The following is a 19,232-nucleotide window of genomic DNA, read 5'->3' as shown; positions in this document are numbered from 1 at the left end:
GCCGGGGCAGAGTGATGCGAGGGACCTCTCGTGTGGAGGGAGAGGGATGGCTCAAACTGCCGAGATCTTTCTGAACTGCGGTGCAAAGGTGCACGAGTGGCGTGAGATGCCTGCAAATCCCTTTCATTTCAGAGATGAGCTTCTGCACAACCTTGGAGCCACCCTTCAGAAGGTGAATTCAGGCCTTGACCCAAACATAACACGAGGCTGTCCCTGCCCCAAAGATCTCACCACCAAATGCATGGGGCAGCTTGGCCATCGATCAAATTAATCACCAGAAAGAAACGCCCTCTCCCTCTCTGGGAAATAAAAAGACAGACAGCATCATACAGATTCTCCATGTGCCACAGAAAGTCCCTGCTCGGGCCGGGTTATCTAGTAGGACACCAGATGCTGGGACGATGGGCAGCACCAAAGGTATTTTAACCGTCTGGAAGCTCAAACCGCGGGGCCTGGCAGTCTCTGCAATGAAATCGCTGCGTCTATTGGTTACCGCTTTCTATTCTCCGGCATGAGCAATATTCCCATGCAAGGGCAGGGAGAGAAAATCTCTTTCCTCACTGGGGTAATGTTTTAGTCTTCCATTTTATTCATCTACCTTTCATCTGAAGCCTGCAAGCCTATGACAGTAGCTTTTAATTAAGTGAATATTACCGGACATGTAATTGGAATTCAGCATTAAACATTAATCTGAAAAGCAATGAGTCTTGAAGGGAACGGTCATGATTACCACAGCTCCCACCTTGTTTCTACCACCTGGTGGAAGAGGACTCAGTTTTCCCAGGGACAAATGCCCCTTGGTCCCTTGTGGCTTCCTTGCTGCAGCTCCTTCCCCGGGGATCTGGGATTTTGGCCTTTTTGAGAAATTCAGTCCTGGGGAAAAGCAAAACTTTTCTGTTTCTAGTCTTAGTTCTGCTGGTGTCAGCCTGGCAGGTTTGTGATGCAGGGGTCGGCAGAGGGCTCCGACCCTTCACACTGCTAGTCATCTGGGAGCTGGGACAGTGTCAAAATACAATACAAGACTGGGAGAGAAAATGCTGAGCCAGCTCCTGTCTGCAGCTACTCAGATGGTAATAACTGCATCAGCACGGCAATGGTTTCACACCAGTGTTACCATTTGCTTCTTGCACATCGTCCACCTTGGAAGGTCAAACCGGACCGTCAGTCGAGTGAGCTTCCTCAATGTCCACCTTCACGTCCCGCCTTCACGTTCCCCTTTGCTGTGATGCTTGCAGCCAGCTTGACAACTGGGGCTGCTTGTACATGTCACGGGGGGTTACTTTGGTTTAATTCTCCAACCAGTGTGCCCAGACCCCTGCTTGTCGCACAACCAGCGTTGTCTCGTTGTCCCCTGTGCTACCCCACGTGTCCGTCTGTGCCCTCCTGTCGGATCCTTGCACTGGAGATTGCAGGCTGTCTGGAGCAGGACCTCCTCCTCTTTCCATGTCTGTACAGCACCTGGCACAGCGAGCTCCCGGCATGAGAGCTGGGTTCCTAAACCTCCCTTCCCTGCCAGTGATAAATGGTTGAGAGAGTCCTCTGGGTTTGGGGCTTGCTTGCAGGTAGCTCAAGAGTTTGGTTTTAAAAGCAGAAGGTAATGCACACCTATTTCCCTTATCCTCTCCAGTCCCATTCTCATTTGAATGTAAGTACAGTTCGACCCTGTAAGCCGTTAGCTTTGTGTTACCTTTCCCCGAGATGGGACCTAAATTCCTTGACAGTGGCTGGGATTTTCAAAATTAATTCAGTGGTATTGAGTGGCCAGCTTCTTTTGTCCTTCAGTGGATGGGGGATGCCCCATTCTCTTAAGAGGGGATTATTAAAGGAGCTTGCATCTTTCAGCCCGGTGCTAAGGGCTAGGAGTGTGTAATCGGGAAGTCGTTTGCTGGGAACAACGTTCGTAATCATAATGGTTCTTCAGTCCTGTGAGCATTGTTACATGTTCTGTTGTGTCCATAGATGACTACCTTTTATATTCGTTATCTCCACAGATTTGCATATATACAGCTGCATCCCTTCTATACAGGACTCCCATAACAGACCTTCAGGCAATCATCCATGTCTTTACTGAGGCCTGCAAGAAAATGGGACTGATGTTTAACATTCAGAAGACTAAGGTCCTCCATCAACAAGCTCTTAATGAACAGTCCCCAGCTCCCATAATTCAGACTCATGGGGAGACTGGAGAACATCGAGTACTCCCCGTACCTCAGAAGCCATCTCTCATAGAAGAGATCGATGAAGAAATTCAGCATCACCTCAAACGTGCACGTGCAGCCTTCGGATGCCAGAGGAAACAGGCATTCGAAGAGCATGACATCGGATCCGAAACCAAGCTCATGGCTCATCCAGCACTCGTGATCCCCACCTTACTGTGCAGAGTGGAGACGTGCACAACATACAGGAGACATTTCGAGTCATTGGAGAAGTACCATCAACGCTACCCGTGGAAGATGCTTCAAATCCAGTGAGGAGACAGATGCACCAACATTAGTGTCCTCTCTCAAGCAAACACCACGAGCATTAAGATGATCATCACCTGACATCGACTTTTCTGGGCCAGCCACATCATCCAGATGTCCAACTGCAGACCCCTGAAGCAAGTTTCCTTCCCCCAGTTCAGCTGAGGAGGGCAGAGAAAGAGCTTCAAGGACATCCTCAAGGCCAACTTGAAAAAAAAAAAATGCAACATTGACATCAACTCATGGGAGATTTGCCCAGGACCACCCCAAATGGAGGAAGAGTCTGCTGCAAGGATCTCAGTACTTTAAAACTTTACAACGACAGCACGAGACGGAAAAGCAGGGGCAGCAGAAACAGCATATCGCAGACCGAACCAAAAACCCAGAGCCACCCACCCCGCACGGAAATATGTGCCCATGTCGCAAGGGTCTGTCGATCCTCGATCGGCCTCACGAGCCCTCTTCGTGCCTGCGGATAAGACAATCGTGGAAGACCGTCATCCTTGACTGTGAAGGATTGCTGAAGAAGAGCACGCTGAACGCTATTGAAATGTTCTCGTCGGTCTCTTAAAGGACCAAGTCTTCTTCTGTGTGATGGTTAGAAAAGAGCAATAGGCCAGTAGTACATCCTTCTCCCGCAGTGTTCCCAAGAGCTCAAAAATCATGAGTCAGGAAGTCCTCCTCCCTCCCCCCTGCCTCAAAACCATGAGATCTGTCTTAAAAAACAAGAGATAAATATGGCTTCGCTTGCCTTCTGTTGTGAATGCATGGAGGGTTAATATAGTCCAGCTTTTCTCTGGAGCCGGAAGGGTTAGAAACTTAATATTTTAAATCAAAGCTCAGGTAATGACCCAACTGGAGCAGCTGGGGATTTAAGAAAAACATAGGATTATTGGGAGAGCTGGCAGCTCCGCTTCCGGTTAACGCGCTGGGTGACAGGCAGTGGGTCTTAACGCTTTCGTAGCCCATCACATTTGGGGCACTGCATGTGGGTCAGAGGGCTCTCCTCTTCCTGCGTGAGACATGGGTTGCAGCTTTACTTTAATTGTATACAGGGAAACCGCTTAGTCAGCTAATGATAGTGCACTCATTAAGCAGGTGATTTGTACTGAGCAATTAGATCAGGGTCCTACAACCAGCCATACCATTGCGTTATGACACTGGACATGGAGCATTTGGGAAAAAGCTGGTGGGAGATGAGGGGAGGGGATAGAGGGCTTGCTTTGCCTCCCATCTGCTGATAAAAGACCCTAATTTGCAAATGAGGGCTGCAATGAAGACGTAGCCTTTCCCATCCCCACATAAAATAGTTTTCTTTGCAAATTGAAGTAATTCGTTGCGCCTCTTCAGACAAATATGCGCTAGCGCATTGTTATTAATATAGTCCCTGCTTTTAATTTGCTTTTTCTACAGCTAATTACCTATCAGACAAAGAATTATCTACTGTTTCTTATGCTTTGAATTGCTGGCTGTTCGGTAAGCAAAATGGAGCATAGGTAGAGCTGGTGCTGGAAGGGTCTGGTCTCCACATCTGAATGCTACGTCGTACTGAATAGGAGGCTGCTCATGCGCCGCTTGCTTGCCTTGTTGGGTCTCTTTGGAGCTCTTCCAAGCCCCCTCGGTGTCATTTCTTTGCTTTGCAGCGAGTCCAGGCAGGAGTCTGTGTAGCTTCTCAGCTTGAACGAAGGTGGTGAAAGGGTTTGATCGTAGGAAATGGGACCTTTTCTTTCAAGTCTGGGCCAGGTCCAAAATAAGTGACAGAGCGAAGTTCCTCCTGGAAAGCAGGCCCAGGTGAAGGGATGCAGCCAGGTGTCAAAAGGTTGGTTGCAAAACTGCCATCTTTAGTAGCAGGCTTGGCTCCTTCAGCAGCAATATCTGAAGATGACAAGGCCATTAGGAAAAAGCTTCCTTCCCCCCTCCACATCAGGGGCCCAACTCATTCCTGTAAAAGATCTTGCTCAGGTCTGATCTCACTCCAGGGCCACATTAAAAGATAGCATTAAAAACAAACTCCCTTCTTGGTAATGTCTCCTTCCATATAGTCCTGAGTGGAGACACAGTGAGGTACATGGTGGTACAATGGGTAGCGGAGGGAAGCATCCACTCTTGGGTGTTTATCAAGCATTTTTGGAAGGGAGGTTTGAATAGCAGACATAGTCCTGAGAGCATCCCTGAGCCACCAGAACAATATTGTGGGGGAAAAACTAGCCATATTTTAATGCACTAGAAATTCAGCTGAGGTAAATCTGCCCAGACAGTAGTCTGCATATGGATTGCAATGCCTCATGTGTGAATATGGACATATGAAAGAGCCCATAACCACAACATCATCGAAAGGCTCACGGATGTCCGGGAGAGTCCAGCTAACTTCATGGAAATGTAACTGTTTTATATAATCCTGAAAATACAAGCAAGAATAAGACATTGCCCTGAACCCCTTCTACCATGGGAACAATATCAGTGCTCAGATGCACGGATCGATTAGATACATGGCCCTGATTTAAGTTGTGGAGGATTTAGAGAGCCCAGCTGCTCTGATTACGGCAGTATGATTTGTGTACTGTACAAGAAATGGTATTATCTTTACTAGCAGGGGATGTATCTTACCAGCCATCAGTAATTTCTTGATTCAGGATCAAATTATTAATCTCCTAGACGTTTTAAGGTAAGGAACATTGCGGGGGCAGGAGGGAGGGACCAGCTGTGGGCGTTGAATACAACAGCACCCAGCTCCGGGAATGCTAGGCCTATCTCCTACGCTCATCTTTGATGAATGGTATTCATATAGCATCCCCATTTAACACCGTATCAGTTCCTCTGCTAACAAAACCCTTGCACAGAGCAGACAGAGCTAATTTCAGTGCTTTGTGTGGAATTCGCATTGGCCTCTTCCAAATCTGCCAAGGACGGAGGGAGTTAGCAGGCAACTGAGGTTACAGAGAGTGAGGTTTTACCCAAGGCGGCTCTGGACGACAGCTATAGGGCCAGCCGCGGATTGGGCTATGGAGGCCTGTTAACGGGCAGAGGAAGAGCTGGCACCTGTGGGCAGCCACGGGGAGAGGCATGCGTGCAATGAGTTGGGTCTCCATGCGGTCCTCAGGAGACACCTATCCACGACACACGTCCGCGAGCATATCGTTGGCCCGTGTTATGGCTGCTTATAAGCACTGCAGGGGAAGGTAGTCTGTATAGCTATAAAAAAATCTTCTGATCAGTTGGACTCTAACCCATTTAAAATCACCTATCTCTCATTTATTAGGCCCTTTTAAAAACTATTTATATCAGGAGCTGCTTTGAACTGTGACAGTTGTATCCCTGATTTTTCTGTGTTTCAAAAGAGGGAACCCACAGAAGACAGGAGAGGGGGATAATTTCCCTTTAAGAATCTAAGGGGAAATAAAAACGTGCTGTGTGAAGCTAGAAAGCATCTTGAGATGGCACCAAAGAGAAACTATGGAGATGGTCCTGCCTGAGAGAGGTGCTTTTTTTGTTTTTTGTTTTCCTTTTTCCACCTGAAGGCTATAATTAGAGGCCTGAGAGACATGGCACACGATGCTATTAATAGATCCACCTGCAAAAGGGAGTTTAAAGGGACAAGTAATAGAGCCAGCTCGTCAACACTGACAAGCTGTCTGAGCTGTCCTTGATTATCAGGTGCATTATTGACCCTTCCTGCCAAAGACGGTCCTTATGGGAGAGTTTCACCTCTCTGCTTGATGGCAGTGGTGCAAGCAAGCAAGCTGCAGCGTCCTTCTGCGCCCTTGCCCCGCTCTGGGATGCTAGCGAGGTGAGGCCAGCCCCGTCGCTATACTGGGGTAACTCTTCTGGAGCCCGTGGTAGAAGTCCATGAATTCTGCAGAGGCAAAATGCCCACGCACCAATCACTGGGATGTACAAATCAGCAAGTCCTGCTGGCATGTGCTGCTGCAGGTGATGCTGCTGGGGCCTGAGCCAGGCCCCACTGCCTTCCTTTGGAGATGACGGAAAAATCTCCCGTTGGGATTCAGAGCTGGGCTGCCAAAACTAACATCCTCCAGCTTTGGTAGCGTGCCTGGGGTCACTGGGGTGTGAGATGGGAGGTGGCCGCATGCCTTTCCTAACCGAGGACCTGGCCCAACACTTCTCGGCTGCTGTCTGCTGTTTGCTCAGAGTCCAGACTGATCTGGTGCAAATAAATGGCTCTGTGCTGAGCTCTCAGACAGTTTACTCATAGAAACTGCTTAGACCCCGCTCTCCAGGGACCCAAAACAGGCTTGTGCGCTTTTCAGTAGAATAATGTAATTCCTCATATTTTATTAACCATAATAACCACCAGTCTCTAGCCATTAATATATCCACACACAAGTTTTTTCTGACTTTCCAATTATTTTAGCTTCTTGTATGATACTGACAGAAAATACATTTTAGCACCATGAGTTTGTTCACTATGAAACAAGCCTCCCAGTGCATTAAACACAAGTGCAGACACAGTAAAGAATACGCCGGCATCATTCCAAATGGCCACATTCTCCCCTGAAACTATATAACCTTGGCAGTTTTTTTGATTAGCTACTTGTGTTTTACCACAATTCTCAGAGCCCAGATAAATCCCCAGCACCCGACTTTGGTCATATTAAAAATTATAGAAAATATTCAAGAGATTTACTCTCCATAAAAAATGTGCAACTGTTATGCCAAGTTGTTGTATTCTTCTGTCTTTTCCTTTAATGGGTGATAAAATTGATTGACTCTCCAGCTTTAGATGACTTCACAGAATATTAGTTGGGGTGGTATTGATTTTTTTCCCCCCGTTTTTTTTTTTTTACACAGAAGGCACCTGATGACTTTAAGTTACGAACTTTGAGTTAAATTATGAACCTTTTAGCTTTGCATTAGAAGAAGTATCTGAAACCTGATTTGCTACATCAAACCATATTAGTTGTGTTATGTTATTTTCTAAAAACACATTTCAGAGAAATAACTCCAATCTGTGTTGCATTTTATAGAGCAAAATAATTGAATGGCGGCTGTTTGTAATTTTAGCAATCTCTTAACCTTAATCATATTTAATGGCTTTTCTCTTCAGGCTAACAGGAGGAAAAAAATATATTTCAGCTCCATTATATAACGGCACTACAGTAATGCACTCCAGTCTCTGGCAGGCACTGTAAATTCCTGCTTTCTGAATTGTTGGTTCAGGACAATCATTCAGCAGGGAATTACTTTCTCATCTATGAAATAAATGAGATGTTAAACTAGTTTTCTGCTTCCTGTGGTACAAATGTGGCAGTGTGCAGACCCGTGGAAGGCAAAAACAAATGCATAGCTCCCATTATGTCAATATGAAAGTTGAAATGAACCTGGGGTGAGTTGATCAATGAACTATTGGGGCAGCAGAGATAGATAAATCACTGAAGCTACATCAAAGCTGATCAAAAAAGCCCTGCTTGCGAAAGTAGCAAATGCACCCACTGCAATGCCTCCCCTTTGCTAGCAGACCAAAAGAAGCCGGCGCACACAGGGGCTAGCTCAGGGGACTCAAGTAACCTGGTTAACTGCAGCTCACACAGGTGTTGCTTGTAATGCAAAATTAACCTTCTGGTGCGTGCCAGGGCTGAGTCTCTAAAGGCCATGTCCCCCGTTAGGAGAATGCTCCATCTCTGCACATCTTTAAAAGGTTGAGAGCTACATAAGTTGGTAGGAGTTTTTAATGCCACCAGGCAGATAGGAGCTGGCTGCCCAGGATGCCGCAGAGAGGTCTCCGCAGGCCCCAGCCATGTATCAGCTTCTGGCAGGATGGGGCTGTGCTTTGGGCTGAGGAGCTGGAGTGTGTGGTCAGCTAGTCTTGCACCTGGCCCCATTCGGGCTGAAACCAGAACTCTGCGCCCGTCTGGGCAACTCTCTGACGAGTCCTCTCCACTCTGCATCCTCCTGGGCTGCTGCTGAGAATGGCGCTGAATCCTAATTTACCCATTTGGGCAAGTTGGATGGACTCTGTGACCTGAGATGAATCTCAAAACTGCCCTTCCACAGCCGCAAAATAAGTTAGCCATGCTCAGCTCTCTCATGGTGCAGCTTTAAGGGTCAACACCCCAAAGCCTCCCATGCAGGGAGCTCATGTGAAGCCAGCAGGGCTGCGCTTGGGTGCATAGGTCTGCCCCACGGCTGTAGCTTGCAGAGTCGAGGCCCATGTCTTCCTGATGCTCATTGATGCTGAGCAGCATTATATATAAACCCTAAGTTTTACTGGTGATGTTTATTTTGAAGCTGCGATCCAGGACCGGGCGTTAGGAGTCTTGGAAAGGAAGAGAAAGCTGTTGTGCTAAAGATGAAGGCCTTGCTTCAGGAAGGCATCTCGGCTCAGGAAGCCCTTAGCACATGTTTAACTTCCAGTTAATGGGACTTAAGCATCTCTTAACATTAAGCAAATGCTCAAGTGATTTTCTGAATCAAGTCTTAAAGGGTGGAGAGGAGACTGGAGCTGCCAGGCAAGGAGAAGAGGAGACAGGCTGCAAGAGAGAAGTTAAGAGTCCCAGTTGAATCCAAACTTTCTCAGGTTATGTGATATTACGGGCCTCTTTCTGCCATGTCTACATCAGGTGTTTGTCTGAGATTGCTGTCTCCTTGGCGTTTCAGTGGCAAAATATATTGGGGTGATGAAGGGAATTTTTTTCTGTTTCATTTGTCTGGTTTCCAGAGAGCTGGCAGAGTTGGAAGCACTTCTGCGTTGCTACTAATTAGAATTGCAATTGCTTTTGGAATTGAAATGTGTTTCGTAGCTGAATTTACAGAACTCCGTACTGAGGTGTGATTGTTGCCCAGTTGTTGTGAGACGGTCTCACCCCATGATGGCATATGGAGCAACCGATGCGCCGGCAAATTATGAAATTGCAAGCGTTTGAAAGTAGGTGGCTCCTGGGGCGAGGAAGACTTGTGGAATTGGCCCTGGGGTTGCACAAGGCGTTCGCTGCGTGCCATGTGTGCGTGGTGTGTGTCACCCGGGGAGGCGAAGAGCAGATTTGTTTTGAGTAGAGGGCTTCTGCAATGGAGGCACGCGCGTGGCATCTCGGAGGGCAGCTCGCCTGGGAGGTGTGGATCCATGCTCTGAACCAGTGCACAAATGAAGCGAGTTTGTCGGTCTCATTTAACTCTTAAATCTCCGACTGCCGTTCCTACTTCCACGGAGCTTGTGAGTCAGAGCTGTGTGCTTCTTTTGGGGAGATTGCTGCCTAGGAAAGAGCCACATCTCTATTAAGCAATGATTGTCAGACCTGCCTGAGGATGGAAGCAGTAATTGCTTGGCTTCAATTAGCAAAACAGATTCTGCCACCCTTTGCTTATGTCACGTGGCATGGGTATTATTTCCTGAGCCGTCCTGTTGAACTCAAGGAGTAGCAAGGGGCCCTGGAGTAGGAGCAACGTGTCTGATCTGCAGCTGTGTTCCCACTTTCCCCAACATGTCCACGTACAATGTGTGTGTACCGGTACAATGACATGGGTCCCAGAGCAGCACACGCAGCGGTCGGGATGGTGATTCATTATAAGTGTGGGTGAAGGGGGTCTGTTGCAGAGAAGTAGATTGGGCAGGGGAACGGTACTGGAGGGCACAAGGCTAATTTATGGCACCTACCAAAAAGGTTGGCCTCTGTTGGCATGCAGTGCCTTGGATGAAATAGTCTGCGTTGGAAAAGGGAGTTTGGGATCTTTGTGTGGATCAGAGTAAAGCCCTTGGACACAGTCTGAGGCAGAGGGTGCTCAGCAGGGAGGTCATTGCATGGGGTTTGGGGGGACAGCTGTGTTGGCGCAGGGGTAGTAAAAAGTTTGTGAAAAAATCACTTCCCTATTTTTTATTGTGGTTTTGTGATGAAAAGTAGAAATTGTCTGATTTGAGGTTTTCTTTACTACTTCCTCTTCTCTGCTTTTAGACCCCCCCTCCTTTTCAGCAGCAAAATTAGGCAAAACCCCCACTCCTCTCCTCACAGTGGATAAAAGATTTTGACAAATTGCCTTTTGTGAAAATTGTCATTTTTGTAAGAGGCCAATTTTTACTGATGAAAATTCAGGAGATGGATCCTGAACCATGATGTTGATATCTGGTTCAGGAAACTTTTCAGGTCTTTTTTTTTCCTACCATGCAAAACATTTTCCATTCAAAAAAGAAAGAAAGAAAGAGAGAGAGAGAGTGGTAGCAGGGTTTTGACTGGCATTTGTCCTGAGTGGTCTCAGCTGAGGGTAATTTTTCACTCTGCTAGGCATTGGCATCCTTGCCTTTGTCCTGGGTGGCCTCTGTGGATTACAGGGGTATAAAAATTTACTTCTTATAAAAGAGCCCCAGGTGAGCCAAATGTCTGAGTGCAGATCACATGCAATTGAGGTCAGGTGTTCAAGAGGTCCCAGCACCTGATGTCTGCTCCATGCATGGGTGTCAGGCAGCTCCTTTACAACCTGGCCCTGCTGAGATCCATGGCAAAACTCCTATTGACTTCAGCAAGGCAGGACTTCAATCCTGGCCTTTGGTGCAAGTAGGAGGCAGCTTACGCCGTATGCAACAGGCTGGCCCGTGGGGAGATCTAGCTGAAACCATAAATAAGTCGGTACAAAGTTGGGAGGGTGGCTTGAAGGGGACGTGTGAAGGAGAAATATGAAACAAATAAAAGCGTAAGGAGTGGAGCAGGGACGAGGGTAGATGGTGGAGCCATCCCTGAAGCTCCCTAAAAGTGAATTATTTAGTCATTGCGGCAGGGCTCTGCTGAGACAGGCTGGCGTGGTGGAAGCAGGTGGCGCGTGCCCCCTCCAGCCAGCCCGTTCCCTCTCTCTGTCTGTCCCCTGCTCCTGTCGACTCCTTAACGCACAGTGGCGTCTGATGCTTTGCGGAAGGAAAATGATAATTGCCTTTTTATTCATTTTGATAGCATCATGAAACATTAAAATCGGATTTGGTCGGTCACATGGGAGCGTCATCCATCAGCGACTTGGTGTGCAAGTGTATGCGTGAGAGTTTTCCCCACTGCAGGCGGAAGGCATTATTAAAGAAACTAATCATTAAAAAAAAAATAGTACAAATAACCTAGTTATCTGGTGAGCCTAATGGCTTTATTTTTCCATTCTCCGGCATAATGAGAGCAGTCTGGGCTGCTGGAATCTGCCTCTCTGAGAGCCTAATTGTTTTTAAATGTCTTTGCTAACCACTTCACATAGAGCCCATAAATCTGTTTTCGGGTAACTGAGAGCCACGCTTCTGAGCTCCCTTTCACAATGACACATTTGTGCGTTAATTAAGAACACGCTTAGGAAGACGTAATCCTTCAGTGTTTAACACGTGACCGTACGCTGCGCTGGAGGAGGGTCTGCACGGTGGGCTTCTGTCTGCTGCCGCTGGGAGCGTGGCCGTGCAAATCGTCCTGAGCCACGGATGCCCACCCGTGCGGCTCCTAGCAAGAGAAATGCTCCCAGGCAGAGAGTGAGACGTTGGTTTCTTGCTCCCATATGCATCGGCCCCTTTATTTTGAACCATTTTTGAGGGAGTTAGCATTTCCACTGCTCAGCCCGTCGCACTTTTTTCCTTCTCGGTGTGATAAGGATGGGGAAGGTTGCTTTATTAAATGGTGCCCTGCGGCATGGCTGCAGAAAGGCCTGAACTCCTTCATTACTTCCATGTTTCTTCTTTCCTAGAAGGAGACCTCCTCTCTGAACCTATCCCACCCCTAACATCCACTCCTGGGGCTAAGTCTAAGTGACTAAAATTACTGGGGCTTCGAACTTAGGCTACAAGGTCAGCTGGGCTTGAATGTGTCCAACCGATCCCGCTGATTGGCAGGTACACACATTGCCCAGGACCATTGTTATGCAGGATTGGACCCCTGCCACACCGAGAGGTCCCATCTGCCAAGCCCAGGGTGCCTGGCCCCAATCCGGGGTGTGCATCTGCAAGTGTGGAGCAGGGAACCCCCTGGGATCCCCTGCCCCAGTGGCTGGAGATTGTGGGCAGCCCTGGCTGCGGGACCGCATCGTAACTGCACGCACGTGGCTGTGACAAAGTGACACAAACTATTAAGAGGAATTGTTGTGCTCATGGTTTTGTGCATTTGGGGTGTGACAGGGGGCAAGGACGCCTGTTCCCTCATATTTTGTGCTGCCATTAAAATGTTTCTGGTGTGAGGAAAGCGATGTCTGTTTGCAGCCTATGAGCTAGTCAGAAAATGCTTGCAATTTTCCATGGATAAAATGTCAGGATAAATCAGAATGGGATGATATATTTTTGTTTCTTAAAAATTGCTTCTTGGTGCCTCAAGCTCTTGTTTTCTTCCTATCGGCCTCACGCTGTCATTGGACTGTGTCTCCCCAGGATGCATCAGGGTTTTCCTTCTTGTGCATTTTGGGAGATCAGTTTGGCCCTGGGGGCCGGAGCTGCTTTTGGAGCACCTGAGTCCCCCCAGGGGTATTTCAGGATAAAAGCTGTGTTGGTTTTCCCCTGCACTATCCTAGCTCCGGGAGCTTGTTTGGAAAATGGAAGTTTTCCATTAGGTTTCAAAGTTTTCAAACATCCATTAAGTCCTGAAAAACCCAATCGCCCTTTGGAAAAATCATGTTGGCAGAAAATGTTCAGCCGGTCTCGCTTCCAGGGCTCCACCTAGGAGAATAAATATCCCATCGTTGAGTAGGTGTCCACATCCAGGCATGTTACTAGGCTGGGTCTTAAATGCTGTTTCTCCAACTCATTTCTTCCTCTCGCTCTGAATAGGTGCTCCTCCTCAGCGTGGGTACCCACAAAATGCTTGTGCCTCCTATTCATGTCCCCACCGCCTTGTATCTCCTGCACCGAGCTAGCAGGATCTTCTCCTCCCTTCTGCTTGTTGCTTCTGCCTTGCCAGCTTGTCCGTGGCATTATTATTGCTGCGACAGGACTTGAAGCCCATGTAGGATGTGGAGTAGAGGGTTGGCACGGGGCTAAAGACCAGATGTGCTGTTCGTCATGCATTTGGGGGAAGAGAGGACCCTCCGTTCCCCACCAGACCTCGCACGTGCTCCTCCCGAGCCGTTGCGTGTCAAGTGCAGAAAGGTGCCGGGGAGGCATGTCAGGAGAAGGGCAGGTTGAGGCTGCAGCTGTGCGGCCTTGCAGATGGCAGCTGTATCCTCACATCGCCAGCCCCCAGACTGCGGGACTGCAGCTGGCTTCTGCAGCCCAGGCAGCGGGAGGAGGGGAGAGAGGCAACGTGCGCATGGGTGCGTGCTCTCCATGAGAAAGAGGAGTGGAAAAAACATGGTAAAAGGGGAAGTCGGCTCAGAGTGCCAAGTCCTTCTTTTCATCTCCACACAGAAGGATCTAAAGGAATTACACATTTACCACTTAGAGCCATTGGACTGGAAAAAGGCCTTTCCACGGAGAGTGCTTGAGAGCGCCTACAGGGTCAGGCTGCTGAGGTGTAAACACACAGGGGCTATTCAGAGCACAATGAGAGGTCGTGTGGGAAGACGGTTTGAGAGAGGTGCCCAGGTAACCTGAATAGCCTATTTTTGTTCCCAGGCTTTCAAGTGTTTCTCTGCCTTAGCGGATGCTGCAGAAAACCTTGCACAAAATCGTCGCCTGGGAAGTGTGTGCGATTCCTCAGAAGCAGCAATAGGCTTCCTTGGTCTAAGAAAAACCAGCAGCCAAATTGTTTTGGATTTACAGGTGCTTTTACTAAAGGAAATGTGGAGGGTGGGGGTGTGCATGGGGTGGGGGATTGGTTTTGGGAGGAATCTGTGCCTTAACTCCCACTTTCTTCCTTGCCCAGAAAGACGATCTGCCCAGTGTCACTGCGGTGAAGGGTGTTTGTGCTTGAAAGCTTACAAAGATTAATTTTTCCAACTATATGAGTTGGACTAATAAAAGATAATAGATTTACCCAAAGAACCTTGTCTGCCTTGATCCTTAGACTAACATGGCTACAACTCCTGAAATTGCGATGAATAGCAATTACTCCCAATCATCGTCTTTTCTGACTTCTGAGAGGTTGTCCCTCAAAAATCATAACGGTGGAATCTAAAACAATACCTTTTTGCCTTTTCTTTCGGTTTTTCTCCTCCTGCTTTTTCTTGTCTTCTCTCTTTCTTACCCGGTGCTGCTGCTGCGGGCAGGCTGTTGAAGGACAAAGATTTTGCATTTGACCTGGAAACTGCCTGTACTTTGTGGTCTCCAGATGCATCCTCCGGACACTGAAAAAAGTCTCTCCCCGGCGTGCCCGTGAGCCGTACCCTGGAGGCTGCCTGCCCCGCAACGCTGCAGGAGTGTAGTGAAGTTGGGACCAAGCCGGGAGCAGCAGTTCCCTGGAGTGATCTGGGTCAGGTCCATGGAGAGCTTTGAAGACCAGGACCAGTTTCATTTATTTGACCTGATAATAGAGTAAGGACCCAGTGCCAATAGCAGAACACAGGAGATGGATGCTAATCAGATAAGCAGATGGGCTTCTGGGGTAAAATCATAGACAATAAGGGCTGGAAGGGACCTCCGGATGTCACATCTAGTCCAACCCCCTACTCAAAGCAGGACCAGCCCCAACTACATCATCCCAGCAAAGGCTTTGTCTAGCCAGGTCTTAAACACCTCCAAGACTGCACCACCTCTCTGGGGACCTGCTCCAGGGCTTCACCACCCTCCTCGTGAGAGAGTTTTTCCTAATATCCAACCTCAACTTCCCTTGCTGCAACTTGAGCCCATTGCTCCTTCTATCACCTGCCCCCACTGAGACCAGTCCAGCTCCATCCTTTTTGGACCCCCTGCAGGGAGGTGAAGGCTGCTGTTCGATCCCCCTCGGTCTTCTCTTCTCCAGACTAAATGCAGCCAGTTCCCTCCACCTCCCCGCCGAAGTCATGTGCCCCGGCCCCCAAAACATTTTCATTGCCCAACTTAGGAGCCAACTGAAGATTTCTGAAGGTGAAAGGTACTTAGATACAGAACATTACAACAATGAAGGTTTAAATGTTTGGTTGCAAGGCTTAAAAACCTCATTCCTTCCCCGTAAGCGTCTTTGAAGTGTTTTCCTGTTTGAACTCAGACAAAAAGTCCAAAGCTTGAACATTATTGTGAAGCACAAATCCAGGAAAGAAGAAAAGCAGATGGGATCAACCATATAATTTTTATTGAGATGATCTGGAAACATTTCACTTTTATTTTAGCTTTCACATTTTTTTAACTGTAAATCAAATTATTTTTCAATAAAAAAGTTGTTTTGACTCCAAACATGACAAATTTAGAAACCATCCCCTTTTGATCACTTGAGAACACTTTTCAACATTCATTTTGATCGAGGACTCTTGTTAAAAACCAGCTTGGTCCTGAACACTGCTTTGGTTCCACCAACACAGCATTTTCCAGCAAATAAAATGTTGTGTCCAAAGACCCGGTCCCTTGCTCACTGTCTGGCGCTGCACCCTGGGGCAAAGCAGCTACTTCATCCAGCGCACGGTGAAATCCTGGCCCCGTTGAACCCAATGTCAAAATTCTCATCGGCAGTGTCAGGATTTCATTTGGTGGCTGAGAGAATAAATCAAATGGCTGGCATTATATCCTTGCGGGCACCACAGAAATATCTGCATTTCTGCCTAGGACAGCATTTACAATCCTTGCAATCTCCTGTGCCTGACAAAGGGTGTCTGTGCCTGAAAACTTGCAAATAAAGATTTCTTTTGGCAAATATCTAGTTGGTCTAATAAAAGATACAACACCTCTGCTATGAGTTTTGATTCCTTCTGCAGGAACCTGAGAGAGTCTTCTCCCTGTACCAGCGAAGGGCAAAGCGACCTGTGGTTCTGCATTCAAGGGATGCCACCTTGGAGATAGGTGCCATGGAGCATGGAGGAGACCAAACCCAACCTCTGCTTTGGGTTTGGCTATGGATTTTCTGCCCTGGCCCCTCAGCAGGTGCACTGCCATTGACTTCACTGGAGCTAGGCCTAGGCAACAAAACAGCAGTGGTTTCAACCGGCGTGGGAGCTGGCTTCAGCTGGTGCGGCGCAACGCGCACGCCGCGGTCGCAAGGCCGGTCCGGCTGTGCTAATCCAAAATGCTGATGCTCACAGCGCTACTTACAGCATTCAGCAAACAGATGTTTTGAAGGAGGTTTGGGCAGGGACTTATCTCAACTATTCCCCATCCTCTCTCCAAAGCTCTCTCAGAAAAGTGGCCAATTGTTTGGGCTGCTCTGATAACAGTCTGCATCTATTTAAAAACCACAGGTATGTCCTTTAATTAAATTTAAGCTGTGTTTTCCCCTGGTAAATTAAATGAAATCTGGAGTCTGTTATGAACTCGAACCTTGAGCTGGATTTAAGCTCAAACAGCATGAAAACATTGCAGTTTTTTAAAAATCTGTGCTGGGATTCCTCCCCCCACCCCGAGAAACCAAAATATTAACTGTATCTGTTTCAGCACAATCCTGATTCAGTTGCCCACTCTGCCTGAACTGTGAGATGAAGCTAATGCAGGGGATACAAGTCAGGCACGACTTCCAAACTGTTTTGTTTTAAAGCAGCCCATTATACATTAACCTGCAAGACAATATGTTTTAAAGAGAGCCTTTTTCATCACCTCAGAAAAGTCAAATTAACATAATTTCTGGAAAAGAACAATGGGGATAAAAATGTTAGTCATTGTTGATTGAACAGGTAAGTTGCAGTGGCAGGGTCTGTTGAATATTCATACTATATTGTTTTTGACATTTAAGAACTCAATTATCAGTTGACTAATCAGTCTTTTACAGTACGTAATTTTTGTGATGGAAAAATGAAGCGCTGATAAGCCCCAAGGGGGACACCATCCAGATAGTAGACTCTGTCTGTTCTTTATATCACGGGGTTTTTCTTTATGAAATGGATGAATTTGGCACTTGTATCAGCAAGCGGTTTGCTTTTATCCATGAGTCCCACCTCCCGCTTCCAATGCACCTTGAAACCGAGCCCCAGCAGCGTTTGCGTTACGGTTGGGAAGAGCATGCTCCCTGGCCTCTTGCAGGCACTCGGGGCAAAGAGGAGAGAATGAAACAGGGTGCATCGACACATTCATTAATGCACCGTAATTACGGCACATTAAGTTTAGTACCTGTAATGACAGGTACCGAATGTGCTATAATTGGCACTGTTGCGCATTAGCACAGGTGGACGGGTTTTTTGTGATGCTACTGCGCGTTAGACTAAATCTACTGTGCATTAGCATGGGTTTTGCTGGCTGAGCTAATGTATAGTAGAATTAGTCTCCTGCGCATTAAGCGTCTTGTGTAGACACGCCCACAGATATCCTCCAGCCCCCTTATTCTGCACTGGCGGGGAGAGATGAGCAGACGGCCTTGTCTTTGGGCCTGCTTCCCCTCTTGCCACTTGTCTGTTTTACAATTCAGAAGATTTTCTGGGCAAGAAGTGTTTCTTGGGGTGTTTATACACAGCATCCAACACAACGCAGCTCCGATTGTGGTGGCAGCCGCTAGATCTAAATGGCAGTAAAAAAAGCTGTGAAAACCCCTCCTTTGTGTATATAGCGTTTTTTCTCTGCACAGAATGCACACCGTGTACTGCGTTCCCTTTCAGCAGAGCAAATGCAGAGGGAGCAAGAAGCCACAAAAATGGCCTTTCATCTGAACACATCTTTTGCTTCCTCATCAGGACCCGAGAGCTGGGTTAAAAGAGGACTAAGTCAAAGCGCCGTTTGCAAAGCCGCCTGCTCTGAAACCAGGCCTGGAGCCCTGCTGCTGCTTTGGGGCAACGTGCTTTTATAAAACTAGGCAGGGCTAGAGAAGGGGAGCCTACCCGCTTCCCGCAGTGTGCCTTGGGCCTGAGCCAGCCTGCGTGCCGGGGTAATTTCTTAGAGCTCGCTGGTGGGTGCCTGTCACCGAGTGGAGCTCACATGCAGCAGTGAGGCAGAGTGAATGGGGTCACCCTGCTGCAAGCAAATCCCCTGCCATTTAGGAACAGGTGCCTTGCCACCCTTGCCTTTATTCTCTCCGACACCTGAGTATGCTAATATTTCTCTCCCCAGGGCTGGTTCTGCAGGTTGAAAAGAAATAATTGGGAGCGTCCCTCTCTGCTGATGCTTAGCTGGCTTGGCTAAGATGCTCTGAGCCTGGGGAATTCACCCCATACAGTAGCATTTACAGTAGCTGTCAGCCTTAATAACTTCCTGTGATGAGGTTGTACTGTAAACAGCATAAGGGGGGAGGAAGGGGCTGCCGAAGTGACAAGTCTCGGTCCTCCTGCCTCTGCCGAGCTCGTTGTTCCCATTCAGAAGTGATGGTCTCCCCTACTAGGTCCTTTAAATGATGCCGTTCTCTATAGCCCTGGGATTAATACTAATGCCACCTGCTGATTTTGTTTCCCCGTCTGTCTCTCTTGCAGGGGAATTGGGCGTCGTGGACAATTTGGCGCATTTGCATGCAGAGAGCGTTAACTGCAATTAGCACACGGTGTCAACTTTTCTCCCCCACCCGTTGAAGGTGTTCGGGAGCTGGTAAGAAAACGCTCTTTACCGCAAAGCAGCCAAGTCAATGCAACACGAGCTCCAAATCTGTAGTGTGTGCCATGAATAAACCATCATTCAAATTTTCAGCTGAGTCCCTGAGTCAAGAGAGCGGTCTTATTCAGGAAGGCACTTGAGCACAGGCTTAACCCTGCCCTCAGTCAGTAGGGCGAGTGCTCAGATTTAAAGTGTTGGTTGAAGTGCTTTCCTAAATTAGGACCCTGGTGTCTCTTCCTGCTCGATCCCTCGCTTCCAAGTAGAGTGGGGGCAGCTGCGTTGAACCTAACGAGGTGGCATCCATCTCTACC

General features: G+C 47.9%; 1 long non-coding RNA gene across 1 annotated transcript in view; it reads left to right on the top strand.

Moving 5' to 3' along the window:
* The window catches only part of LOC149853540 (uncharacterized), a 41,734-nt gene extending 26,296 nt beyond the window's left edge, over positions 1-15,438 (top strand). Inside the window, exons 6-7 of the long non-coding RNA XR_016439195.1 lie at positions 13,966-14,112; positions 14,621-15,438. This is a non-coding gene — a long non-coding RNA (uncharacterized LOC149853540). The remainder of the gene's footprint in view (positions 1-13,965; positions 14,113-14,620) is intronic.
* Positions 15,439-19,232: the final 3,794 nt, after the last annotated feature.

Source organism: Crocodylus siamensis, chromosome 14 (assembly GCF_052110815.1).
Source record: "Crocodylus siamensis isolate JL-2025a chromosome 14, ASM5211081v1, whole genome shotgun sequence".
Classification (NCBI taxonomy): domain Eukaryota; kingdom Metazoa; phylum Chordata; order Crocodylia; family Crocodylidae; genus Crocodylus; species Crocodylus siamensis.
The sequence above is the reverse complement of the archived record's forward strand: the minus strand, read 5'-3'. Positions and strand labels throughout refer to the sequence as shown.